The sequence below is a fragment of the Myotis daubentonii genome, chromosome 2 (assembly GCF_963259705.1).
Source record: "Myotis daubentonii chromosome 2, mMyoDau2.1, whole genome shotgun sequence".
In the NCBI taxonomy this organism is placed as follows: Eukaryota; Metazoa; Chordata; class Mammalia; order Chiroptera; family Vespertilionidae; genus Myotis; species Myotis daubentonii.
The window spans coordinates 96,567,468-96,580,514 of record NC_081841.1 but is presented as its reverse complement, the minus strand read 5'-3'; the positions used below and the strand labels follow the sequence as shown (position 1 = coordinate 96,580,514).

Sequence of the window (13,047 nt, the reverse complement as noted above, 5' to 3'; positions counted from 1 at the left end):
TGCACGAAGAGATTCGTGCAATAGGCCTTCCTTTCCCCTGGCTGCTGGCACTGGTTTGACTCCGGCACCCAGGATCCAGGCCTTCGGTCTGGCCGGGCTCCAGGCGGAGCCGGCCCCGAATCGTCAGGCCTCGCTGCTCCGCTGGCCCCGTAGCCATGAGGCCTCGCTGGTCCCCCGGCCCCGGAGAAGTCAGGCCTCTCGGCTCTGCTGGCCCCTGAGCCGTGAGGCCTCGCTGCCCCGCCGGCCCCGGAAACGTCAGGCCTCGCTGCTTCACTGGCCTCTGGGGACAAGAGGCCTTGCTGCTCTGCCAGCCGCTGGGGCTGTGAGGCCTCGCTGATCTGCCAGCCCCGGGACATCAGGATTGCTCCACTGCTTGGAGACTACGTATGCAAATTAACCACCATCTTTGTTTACTTAGTTTGCACTCTCCTGATTGGCTGGTTAGCATAGCGAAGGTACGGTCAATTTACATGTTTGTCTATTATTAGGTAAGACTAGAGTCCCAGTGCACAAAAATTTGTGCGCCTGGGGGAGAGGGGGTGGTCCCTCAGCTTGGCCTGTGCCCACTTGCAGTCTGGGACCCCTCGGGGGATGACCACCTGCTGGCTTAGGCCCACTCCCCTGGGGGTTGGGCCTAAGCTGGCAGTCAGACATCACTCTGGCAGCCCAGGAGCCCTCGGGGGATGTCCACTTGCCAGCAGGGAGCAGACCTAAGCTGCAGTCGGATATCCTTAGCGCTGGTGAGGAGGCGAGAGGGGTTCCCACCACCAACACTTTACGGGCAGCCATCAGCCTGACTTGTGGCTGAGCAGAGCTCCCCCTGTGGGAGCACAATGAAAACCAGGGGACAGCTCCTGCATTGAGCGTCTGCCCCCTGGTAGTCATGTGTGTCACAGTGACCAGTCATTCCCAGTCATTCTGCTGTTAGGATCAATTTGCATGTTACCCTTTTCTTATATAGGATAGAGGCCTCGTGCATGGGTGAGGGACGGATGGTTTGCCCTGAAGGGTGTTCCAGATCAGGGTGGGGGTCCTGCTGGGGTGCCTGGACAGCCTAGGTGAGGGGCTGAGGGCCATTTCAGGCTGGCCACCGTCCCTTCAGGGTGGTGGGGGGGTCCTGCTGGGATGCATGGCCAGTCTGGTTGAGGGGCTTATGGCTGTTTGCAGGCCACGGCCCCCAGCCACCCAAGCTTCCAGTAGAGCTCCCAGTAGCTGGAAGCAGGTATCTAGGATTTATTTATCTTCTTTAATTGAAACTTTGTTGCCGTGAGCAGAGGCCACAACTGACCAGGGCAGGCGGGAAGCTTGGCTTCCTCCATTGCCGGGGCAACCAAGTCTCCTGCTTGCTCCAGCTCCGTGGCTACCAGCCGCCATCTTGGTTGGGTTAATTTGCATGTAATCGCTCTGATTGGCTGATGGGCATTGCTTGCGGTATAGCAGAGGTTCAGTCAATTTGCATGTTTCTCCTTTATTACATTAGAATAGTGACCCAGTGCATGAAATTCGTGCACACTGAAAAGGAATTAATTAGAGGAAATATTTTAATATTGTTATTTGCCCTTTCTCTATAGTAAAACTGTGAGAGATAAAAGGAAATGAGTACATTCTACATGAAAATACATAATTTTATTAATAAATAATAACAACAAAGTCATGATATAAAAACAATATTGATGCAAATAGTGATTGATAAAGTGATTAAACTTATTCTAATATCTCCCTGTATACCACATTAAGAGTGAAAACACTTTCAGAGTGCTTGACTAATTTCCCCTGGGATAAAGTATTTACAACTTTAACTTTAACATCCCACGCTCTTCGCACTTCAGAGTAAACAACATATAACTGCCCAAGTGCGAAAATGGGTTCAGGTAGGAATATTCCTAGTTTGTCTAGAGTAGCGGTGGGCAAACTACGGCCTGCGGGCCGGATCTGGCCCATTTGAAATGAATAAAACTAAAAAAAAAAAAAAAGGCCATACCCTTTTATGTTATGATGTTTACTTTGAATTTGTATTAGTTCACACGAACACTCCATCCATGCTTTTGTTCTGGCAGTCCGGTCCAGTTTAAGAACCCATTGTGGCCCTCGAGTCAAAAAGTTTGCCCACCCCTGGACTAGAGTTTGTCCTTGTGATTTATTAATAGTCATTGCAAATGCTGGCATCATGGGAAACTGTCGTTGAATTAATTTAAATGGTAGGCCAGTGTCAGATGGGGACAAATCAATTCTTGGAATCAGAACAACCTCTCCCTCTGCAGATCCTGTTAATACTTCACCTTCAATAATGTTAGGTCGTAATCTTTTGATAATAAATCTGGTACCATTACAAAGACCCCATTTACTATTACGATTTCTCAATAGCATGATGATTGCACGCACTTTCTATTTTAATTTAAGACACGGCATTCCTGAAGGAGTAATACTATTAAGAAATTCAATGCGAAAATTTTCCTTTTCAGTATCAGCTGTTGAGTCAACAGAATCATCACTCAAATATGTGTGAAATTCTCCATCAAGTATATCCAAAATTTCTTCATTTAAGTTTTGAACATGCTCATTTTTTGGACAAAGAATTGCATGTTTAGATATATTTTTAATAGTATCTATAGATATACTATTTCCAAAGGTGGCTTCAATAATAGATCCGTTACAAATCATTTCATGGGGGATTTCAATAATATCCATTCCTAAATGAAAACTGCTATCAAGTTTGCCATCTCCAAGTTTTACTAACCATTCACTATAAGCAGAATCCTCTGACCTCATATTTGTTTTAAGAGACAACTTTCTAAAACACCCCAATCATCACAGTACTTGAGTGTACTATGGCCGATCACATAGCATGTGGTACAGTACTGAGGCACTGTTGAAAATCCCCTTTGAGAAGGAGAATTTCCCAACCAAATGCAACATTCAAATTCATAATTTTTCTTAGTAATCTGTCTATGGTGATTATAGCATGACTAGATGCCATGGTACATTCATCAATAAGAAGTTGGGCCTTTTTAATGGTTTTAGCAGCTTCATTCTTTATATCAAGTCTAGAAATTGAAGTTTCATTTCATGGAATGGGTAATTTATATGTGGAATGAAAGGTTCTTCCACCAAGAAGTAAATTTGCAGAAATTCCTGTAGATGCTGTGGGCAAAACAGTACCACCACAACCTCTAATAGAATGTGTTAAAACTTTTTACAGATATGTTTTTCCACTACCACCTGGACCATCCAAGAAAAAGCATTTGGGGTGTACAGTGTGCTCTTTGATGGCTGAAGTTATAGTCTGAAAGGCTGCCAACTGTTCATCATTCAGAAAATTTATCAAAACCTCTGCCTGTTGTTGCTCATACAATTCATCACATGTATTTGCATTCATTAATAAAAGATAGTCCAGAAGTTTGAAATGTGAACATTTCATTCCATGCAATGTGAATACCTCCTGAATTTCGTTAAGGGCATGCATTTCACAGTTCACATAGGCACCTTCTCTTCAGTGTACTTTCCAACAGAAATCTTCAATAAAATGAGATTTATTCTCAACTTATAATTTGTCTGAGCTGAAGGACATCCAAACACACATATGCATGCAAAAAGTTGCCGTAGTTGTTTGGGCATATTAAGGATGATTGCATCGTCAGTCGTATCTTTCCAGATACTGTCGTCAAGTAATAATCCTTGGTGTTTAGCAGCTTCATGAAATGTATCATAAGTTAAACCTCCTACAGTTCGCAGATCCTCAAAACTTATCGCAACTTTTACATGCAGAAGCAAAAGTCTAAGGTAATATCGTTCTGGTTCTCTAAAGCTCACAGTGAACAGTCTACCTGATACTTTATTCCCACCCTTTCGGTGTTTTGTCCACAAAGAATTATTAAACACATAATGCTGTGGAATCTCCCAAAATAATAATTATGTGCTTCAGAGTCTTCTCTATTCAATAAGAACCAAGCCATCAAAGTCGACTTATGCCTTTTAGCCCTATCCAAAACTTCAGCAAAATCATCGGCATGAAAATACAAATTCTGATCATTTGGCAAATGAATAGCTAATCTTGTGATTGCATGAGATTGGACATGCATTTGCATTCCAAAAAGTCTACAAACAGCCTCAGGAGTGCTCACGTACCTGGAATCAATGAAATCCTGTACTTCGTCATGATTGATAATATTTTTTTTCAGAAATTTGAATATTTGCACAAGCATGCCCTTTATAGATGTATTTAAATAGATATTTGAGTCTTCTCATTGATGCACACACTTCAACATTTATATGACAGTTATATTAGAGGCACAAATACGGGTTATAAGGGACAATCCAAGTATTATCGACAATTTTATTTCCAATAGAAATGGTACTACCAGATCTTGGTTTGTATTTGGGATATCCATCAATATTTCCAATGGTCGCATTTTGAAATTCTTTTGGATATCCCTTTGAACATTTTCCATTTTCCATACATGAACTATTTGGATTTTGTATTCCACATGGTCCATGTACCATATTTGATTTTACAATTTGAAAAAGTCAAGGACACTGTCCTCATCTGGAATTTCTGCCTTAACTATACGGTCAATGTCATCTTCTGAATGTAATTTGGACTCACTATCTAATATCAATAATAGGTGAGCGTGAGGCAGTCCGCATTTCTGAAATTCAATGACATGAATCTTAGCTATTACTTTGCCAAATAAATGGAATTTACATATATCATTTAAAAGAGTGCTCAGCTTAATATGAAAAACTCTGGCTACCAGGTCAGGTCCGTTTTCAACTTTTTGCCAGCGTTGTAAATTGTTTGTGATATCTGCCCATTTGGGGTTGCATGTCATGGTTATAAATAAATTGGGCTTGCCATACTTCGTTACAATTGCCATAGCATCCTGATATCGCTGCTGCATATTTCTGGGACTACACTGAAGAGATGATGGAAGTATTATCATTTTACCAATCGGCACATTGTCATTTTCAGATCTAGATTTGAGTAATCCACCAAACCACTATATTTTTCAGCTCTCAACTTAGATTGGTTTGCTTTGATGAAATTTATCTGACTGGCCTCCATTTTTGAATACAAATCCACAATAAACTGTTAATTTTCCTGCATTTAAAATAGGATTGAACGTGTCCCTCACAGAGAGATGAAATCATAATACTGCATTTGTCTGACCCGTGTCCTTACATTTCGCCTAGTATTATTGTCGATTACACTGTTGTCTCTAAGTCTTAATGCAATATCTGTTCCCCAGCCTTTTTCACCATGAAGAAAAAGAATAGAATATGTCATTGCATCTAATGTAGGAAACAGGATACTGATTTGTTTCATTTTAGTGGCACTTGGATTATTGGGATCTGGTTTACAATGAATGAGCAAGTCCCTTTCAAAAGGAGGTTCTCCATCTTTGTTTCTGAATAAGACAGCAACCTCGGTTACACGAGGAGAATTCTATCTACCTGGGTCACTGTTACGATCATATTTAATTGCCATTGTTACTGCTGTGGGAGCAATACCTTTTGCTGCTGCTTCAGATTGGGCTTCCTATTCTACCTCAGGTAGCATCTTGTATGATTTTGTTAATTCATTTATTTCATGCATGAGGTTGTTGATTTTGATCATGAGTCTTTCTAAGCAGCCCTGATTTTCTGGCATTGCTAATCTTTTACTTGTAGCTTTGGCTGTATCCAAAATATAGAGTTGAGCAAACTTCCGAGAAACACCATCCAAAGGATGTAAAGTTCCAGTATGGTGATAAACTTGTCCAGGTATTCTAAAATAGTATGGCCAATACCCTGATAGCGATGCAATATTTGCACCCATGGAAGCAAATGCAAAAGAACTATTTATGGATCGAATATTTCTCATGAAATTTTTACGGTCAGAATCCTCGTTTGTCATTCATCTTTTTAAATATGCCGGGTAATCTGGAAAATGTATATCATTTGGACAGACTTTCCCTTTGCTACAACATCGAGTAAATTTCCCATTGGATGGTTTTTCAACAGAGAAATTTAGGGATAGGCAAAATTCACATTGAACAGTCATTCCACCACACCTGTGTTCGAGAATTGCATCCTCATGTACAATATTTTTGCTGAGAAGGGAGTTCCTACCAGTACTGGTAGTACTTGTTGATGACTGTTCTCTAGACTGTCATCGCTCCCGCCTTCTTTCAACCTCAAAGGCACGTGGGTCTTTAGACATTTTCTGTCGATGACATCGGTGTTTTTCAGCTTCACAGTGAGATTTTTCCAGTAGCTGGTCTTCAGATATATTCTGTAGCAGGCGCCGCCTTCTTTCAAGATCAGATGCACGTTGCTCTTCAGACATTTTCTATCGATAACGCAGGCATCCTTCGGCTGCAGAACTACCTTGTATCAACAGTTCTTCTTTGGACATAGTCCCACCTCTCTACTGTCATGGTCTGAGACGCAGGTGAATGAGAGTCCTGGCTGTCAGGCAGCTGACAGCTGTGTGACCAACGGCTGATTCTGGCTAATTCTGTGAGGGTGGGACTTCCTCCTCCCTGCTGTCAGTTTCCACAGCTGTGATGAGGAAGCTGGATGACAGAGGGAACCACGCCCCCCAAGACACCAGTGTACTTGCTCTACTGGACCCTGTGGGTGGAGTCTCGCCCATCCCCGATCTGGGGCCCGGGCCCCGCAGGTGGTGTCTGGCGCTACCCGCCCTGACTCCCCGGGTGGTGTCGGGTGCTGCCCACCCAAGCTACCCTTTCCCCAGTTTGGGACCCGGACCACGTGGGTGGCTTCTGGAGCTTCCCACCCACCTCCCCAGGTCCCGATCTGGGGCCCGGACCACAGGGGTGGTGTCTGGCCCCGCCTCCCCTGCATCCTCAATCAGGGGCCCAGACTCCACGGGCGGCATCTGGAGCTGCCCGTCCATCTCCCCCGTCCACAATCTGGGGCACGAACCCCAAGGGTGGCTTCTGGCGCTGACTGACCCGCCTCCTCGGGTCCTCGATCTGGGGCATGGACCACACGGGCAGTGTCTTTCACTGCCCGGCCTGTCTCTCTGGGTCCCGTTCTGGGGCCAAGACCGACTGGCAGCGTCTGACGCTTCCCGCCACACCTGGGAATGCTATCTTTGTTGGGTTAATTTGCATAGTCACTATGTTTGGCTGGTGGGTGTAGCAAAGGTATGGTCAATTAGCATCTTTCCCTTTATTAGTGTAGATAGATGACTTAGTATTTGCACATAACCTATGCACATCCTCCCATATACTTTAAATCATGTGTAGATTACTTATGATAATATAATGTGAATGTTATATAAATAATTACTATACTATATTGTTTAGGGAATAATAATAAGAAAAAGTCTCTACATGTTCAGCAACTGTCATAGGTCTAACTACATAGTACATGTCAGCAACAAGGTAGCTTTTCCCCCTCCAATATTTTTGATCTGGAGTTGGTTGAACCCATGCGTGCAGGACCCACAGACAAGGGCCAACTGTAGTTTTGGACAATGTGAAAATCTGCATCATATTGAGAGACTACTGGATGATGTGTGTGGAATTAGCGTAAGCATATTAAAAACTAAACAAGCTTTTAAAAGGCAATTACTAACTCTAGAACAATAACATTATTCCATGAAAAAACAATCATAGTATAATGACTTAGCAGAGACTAAAAACAGCTAATTACATCAGGAGTGGCAGAGAAAAGGGATGGTAAGAAAGCTATATCTTATCCATCACAAGAGGAAGGTACCAATCACTAAAATCCACAAATCAGGAAACAAGAGCACATAGGTTATAATTTCAAAATGTGCTATGAGAAAAGTACATTTCTTAAGAAACAGACAAAAGAATTAAAAGCACCAGCCCATGGCGCCAAATTTGATAAATTTGACTTTTTTTAAAAAAATGTTTTCATTTATTTCAGAGAGAGGAATGGAGAGGGAGAGAGAGAAACATTGATGAGAAAGAAACATTGCCTCAAACAGATTGTCAAACTGCAGCAGGAAGGCCGGGGAGGGTTGGGGGGCAGGAGGTAGGGGGGTAAGAGATCAACTAAAGGACTTGTATGCATGCATATAAGCATAACCAATGGACATAAGACACTGGGTGATAGGGGAGGCTAGGGGACTGTCTAGGGTGGGGGGATAAAATGGATACATATGTAATACCCTTTGTAATACTTTAAGCAATAAAAAAAAAAAAAAAAAAAAAAAAAGAAACATTGATCAGCTATCTTCTGCATGCCCCTACTGGGGTTCAACCCACAAACCAGGCATGTGCCCTGACCAGGAATCAAACCAGTAACTTCCTGGTACATGGGACAATGCTCAACCAACTGAGCCCAACCTGGCAGGGCAATAAATTTCTATGTTGCTCCCTGAAGGAGAACCACTGCCATTCAAATTCTCCTTAGCCTGTAACCTAATTTTCCTTAGAACCCGGGGTTGTGTTTAACAATTTAATAGAGGGAAGTGAGCATTACTCAGAAAGGTAAACTGAGAAAACTACTTTGCCCAACTCCAAACCATGAAAATCTCTGCAGAGGCAAATAAACCATTGACTAGTTGTAATCAGGGTCTCCCAAGAGCCCTCTTGGGGCAACTGCTCATACTTACAGTGCCAGTTGGACTCTCAAATATCCCACTCTTGCCATCTTCCAACACCTGGTACAGCACTGTCAAGAAGTCTATCTGGATGGAATAGGGTGTGAAGAGAAAAGGGGAATGGGTGTCACCGATCTCCTGGTTTTTATCAGCCATGATCCTAAGGGGAGAAAAATATCTGGTAGTTCTCTGATGAACCAGGAAGAACGGGCTTGAAATCTAGAACAGTTCTTAAGAGCAGTCTCAATACTGATTACGGATTTTCTCCTTAGGCTCTACATTATTTGGCAAGCAGAGATCATGTTCTCTATCATGTGCATATCCCCATGAAGCCACACCAAATCATGCAATCCACCCAGCGACATTTATCACAAAGGGCTCTAGAAGAATGCAGAATACGAAAGCCCTTATACAGAAACTCCCTGCATTTCACCTGAGGTACTTTTGCTGCCTGGATAGCCTTCTAATGCCTCTTCGAGAGGCTTGGAGATTTCCTCTCAAAGACCTGTGCCCTGGGATCAAAGATGTTGCCTGTATTCACTTCTGCAGCAGTCTTCCCTCACTTCTGCACAGGGCGGTATTTGCATGACAGATGCTGCTTTATCCTGATGGGAGACCTGTAAATAGAATCATGACACACAGGCAGAGAATTACAAGTACAATTACAGTTTTTCTGACATGGCACAGGTTAATGTACATAACTTTATTTTACAGATACCGTTAGTATGCTGCTTAGTTTATCCTACCTTCCATTTCCGTACAAACCAGAGCTGCCTCCAAAAAATGTTTTGGCCTCAAGAATCAGGCCCTTTTAAACAGATCACAAGTCAGCCTACAGATATCTAAGGCATCCAGCCTGATCTTATCAGCTCTGCACTTTCTGTCCCTCCCCAGGGAATGAGGAGTCCTCAGCGACAGCTCAGCTCCTCAGGAAGTCTCTCCCTTTAGTTGGCCCCCCTACAGTGCTCAAACACCCTCCCTCCAAATACGTGTGCATGCACACACGCAGGCCGCTCTACGGAAAGTCACTCTTTGATGTCATTACCCTGCATTTAATTTCTTCATAGTTCTTAGCACTCAACTCAATTCATTTAGTCCTCCCCACTACAGTATAAGATGCATAAGAGAAAGAACTTTGTCTGTCTTGTTCTTCCCTGCCCCTAGCACTCAGCATGCCAGGTGCTGTGACAAGTAGCAGGGATTCAATAAAAATTTGATGAATATACAGCAAGCTTGACATGGGGGCTGTAGGTGGAGGTTTCTATTATAGAAACCTCTTCAGAGGTGTCAGTGAAGGATGTCCCATAACTTAAATATCTAGTGCAAGGCCAGTTCTTTAGTCGTTTCAAACTGTCTTCATATAACCTCACAACAACCATGTGGTCAGTATTATTACTAGCTCTATTTCACAGATGAAGAAACTGACAGAAAGATTAAGTGACTTGCCCACTTGGTGTAGCTCAGTGGTTGGGTATTGATCTATGACACTAGGAGTCATGATTCAAATCACGGTCAGGGCACATGTCTGGGTTGCAGGTTCCATCCACAGTAGGAGGTGTGCAGAAGGCAGCGATCAATGATTTTCTCTCCCTTTCCCTTCCTCTCTGAAATCAATAAAAAATTTGTTTTCAAAACAAAAAGTTAAGTAACATGTCGATAGTCACATAGCAATTGCCTGAATCCAAGATTTGAACGCACATCTGCCAGACCCTCAAGCTCCTAAGCTTTGTATGTCCTCATTCTTCTCTCACCAGGGTAAGGTGAAAATAGACTTGTTTACCAAACTTTAGAATAACAACAGGAAACAATACAGAAAAAAGTAATGATTGCCCTAGCTGGTTTGGCTCAGTGGATAGAGCGCCAGCATGTGGACCAAAGGGTCCCAGGTTTGATTCCAATCAAGGGCACATACCTCAGTTGCAGGCTCTTCCCCGGCCCAGGCCCTGGTTGGGGCATGTGCAGGAGGCAACCCATTGATATGTTTCTCTGACATCGATATTTCTCTATCTTTCCCTCTCTCTTCCACTTTTTCTAAAAATCAATGGAAAAATAACCTCGGGTGAGGATTAAAAGAAAAAAAAAAGTAATTATTATTTCACTCCCCGTGGATGGTAATTATGGATCTCATTATTCCAGAAACAGCACAAGCTAAGTCAGAAGTTAAACAAGGGTTTAGATAAATCCGCAAATAGTAGATACACTAGGTGTGCTTTAAGAATGCTTGGTGTAGCTTTTTCTGACCTCTTCAGATTGGCTGCCTGAAGGACAACCATGACCTTCCACACAAGTTCTCCCTAGAATTCCCCACCAGTGCTAAGGCACAAACCTCATGCTCATTAAATGAGGTAATAAGAGGTTATGTGAAAGTGTAAGTTTTGAAAGTGTCATTTTCTTCAGTCTTCAATTATCACTTGTTCTTTACTTGGGGATAAACTATCGCTACAGACTGAACTGGGTCCCACCCTCCCTCAAACTCATGTGTTAAAGCCCTAACCCCCAACATGAGACCCTATTTTATTTGGAGGAGGGCTTTTAGGAGGCAATTAACATAAAATGAAAAGGGTAATTAAAATTAAATTAAGGTATAATAGTGGCCCTAATCCTATTAAGATTGGTGGCCTTCTAGGAGTAAGAGAGAGCTCTCTCCTTACCAGCCATGTGAGGACAAGTACTAGTAAGAAAGGAACCGACCTTCTGCAAGACAGGAAAAGGGTCCTGGACAGGGAACAGAATAGGCTGGGACCTTAATCTTCGACTTTCCAATGTCTAGAACTTAAGGAACAAGAAAAAAAAAAGAAAAGAACTCTGGCTCTGGCCACTGTGCTAAGTGGTTAGAGCATCAGCTTGCAGATCCAAGGATCCTGGTCAAGGGTACCTGGGGTGCAAGTTCCCCAGCCCTGATAGGGGCGGGAGGCAACCAATCTGTTTCTCTCCCACGATGTTTCTCTCTCTCCCCCTCTCCTACTTCCTTTCCACTCTCTCTAGAAATCAATGGGGAAAATATCCTCGGGTGAGAATTAAAATAGAACAAAAACAAACAAACAAAATACTCTGTTGTTTAAGCCACTCAATGTATGGCATTTTGTTATGGCAGCCAGACAAGACAGAAACAATTTAAAAGCACAATCCCCATTTTAAGTCCCTACAATGCTTTAACTTCACACACCTGGGAGACAACACAGCCCCAAAAGAAAACGTTTTCTGCACCTACAGTTAATCCAGGCACAGCACCAGCGGGGCTGCAATGCTCCCACAGCAGGGGACACGGCCCGGCCTCCCACCTCCAGCCTCAGAGCTCTCACATGCTGTAGAAAAACCTGCTACTTGGTGTTTTATCCACTTTTCATAGCACATCCTCCAACAATCTGGTCAATTCCATTCAACCGAACCCTCTTGACTGGACCCCACTCCACCTTGCTTTTCTGAAGGGCAGAGCCATTTACAGTATGGGCTCGAGGTGAGGCTTCTAAATTTGGGACCCCAGCTGTATTCTTGCCTAAGTTAATAGCCCTAACCCTCAGTTTCCCCGCGTGTAAAGGAGAGACAGATAAAACTGCATATCCATAAGGTTGCAGTGACCACTAAATAAGTAACTTATAAAAAGCGGTTAGCACAGATGGGTTACTGAAGTCCCTGGTGCGTGTTAGTTATTATTACTCCAAAGCACCACTCCAGTTCAACTGAAGATCCCGCCCTCACTCACCTCCCATTCGCCCTTGCACAGGCTTCTCGCCTATCAATCACACATTAGCTCCGCCCCTCCATGTCGCCAAGGTTTTTCCCGCCCCTCCGCAAACAGCCACTGGTTAGCACTTACACCGGAGGACGTCCTTTCTCATGTAGGCTCTCCTCGTCCTAAGCTTTGTTACCACGCGACACCGTGACCACTCTCTTCTCGGGCAAGACAGCTTCGCTTCAGGCCAGGCGGCTGAGGTATGAGAGATAAGGTCGTGGAGCTTAAAAGCGCGGCTCCGCTCGATTCCCAGAGGAGCCTGCAGCGCTGCCACGCCCCGCGCCACTGCGCGTGCTCCCTTGGGGACTTGGGCGTGGTCTCTTTTTGCACCACTGAGGTTGCGCGGCTAACTCCAGCCAGGACTCTTTCCTGGAGGTAGGAAGGCTGCAGGTGATGGACCCTGGGCCAGCCTTTCTGACCATACACAGCCTTTGGGGTTCATGCCAACCTGCGACCTCCCTTGCAGTCCTGCCCGGTGCAGGATGCTTGATCCTCCGCCTATTGGCGCAGATGTTCTAATCTCCACAGATGATTGGCTGGAAGAAATGGGCTCATATTTACCAAACACTGCAGGCAAAAAGGCTAGCAGAAAATTGAGAAACCAGTATTCTGATCCTCGCTCTTGCCAGGCCTTAATATGTGAACGTGTTATTTTTACCTCTGAATGGACAGTACTCGCCTCAACTGGGTTGTACAGGAACTTGGACGTCTTTTTTTTCCAATTTCAATTGTC

General features: G+C 43.9%; 1 protein-coding gene across 1 annotated transcript in view; it reads right to left on the bottom strand.

Moving 5' to 3' along the window:
- The window catches only part of DDX11 (DEAD/H-box helicase 11), a 276,819-nt gene extending 264,252 nt beyond the window's left edge, over positions 1-12,567 (bottom strand). The window contains 2 exon segments of the mRNA XM_059683893.1: positions 11,273-11,353; positions 12,399-12,567. The gene's annotated coding sequence lies outside the window, so the exon portion shown is untranslated.
- Between the last annotated feature and the right edge of the window lie 480 nt (positions 12,568-13,047).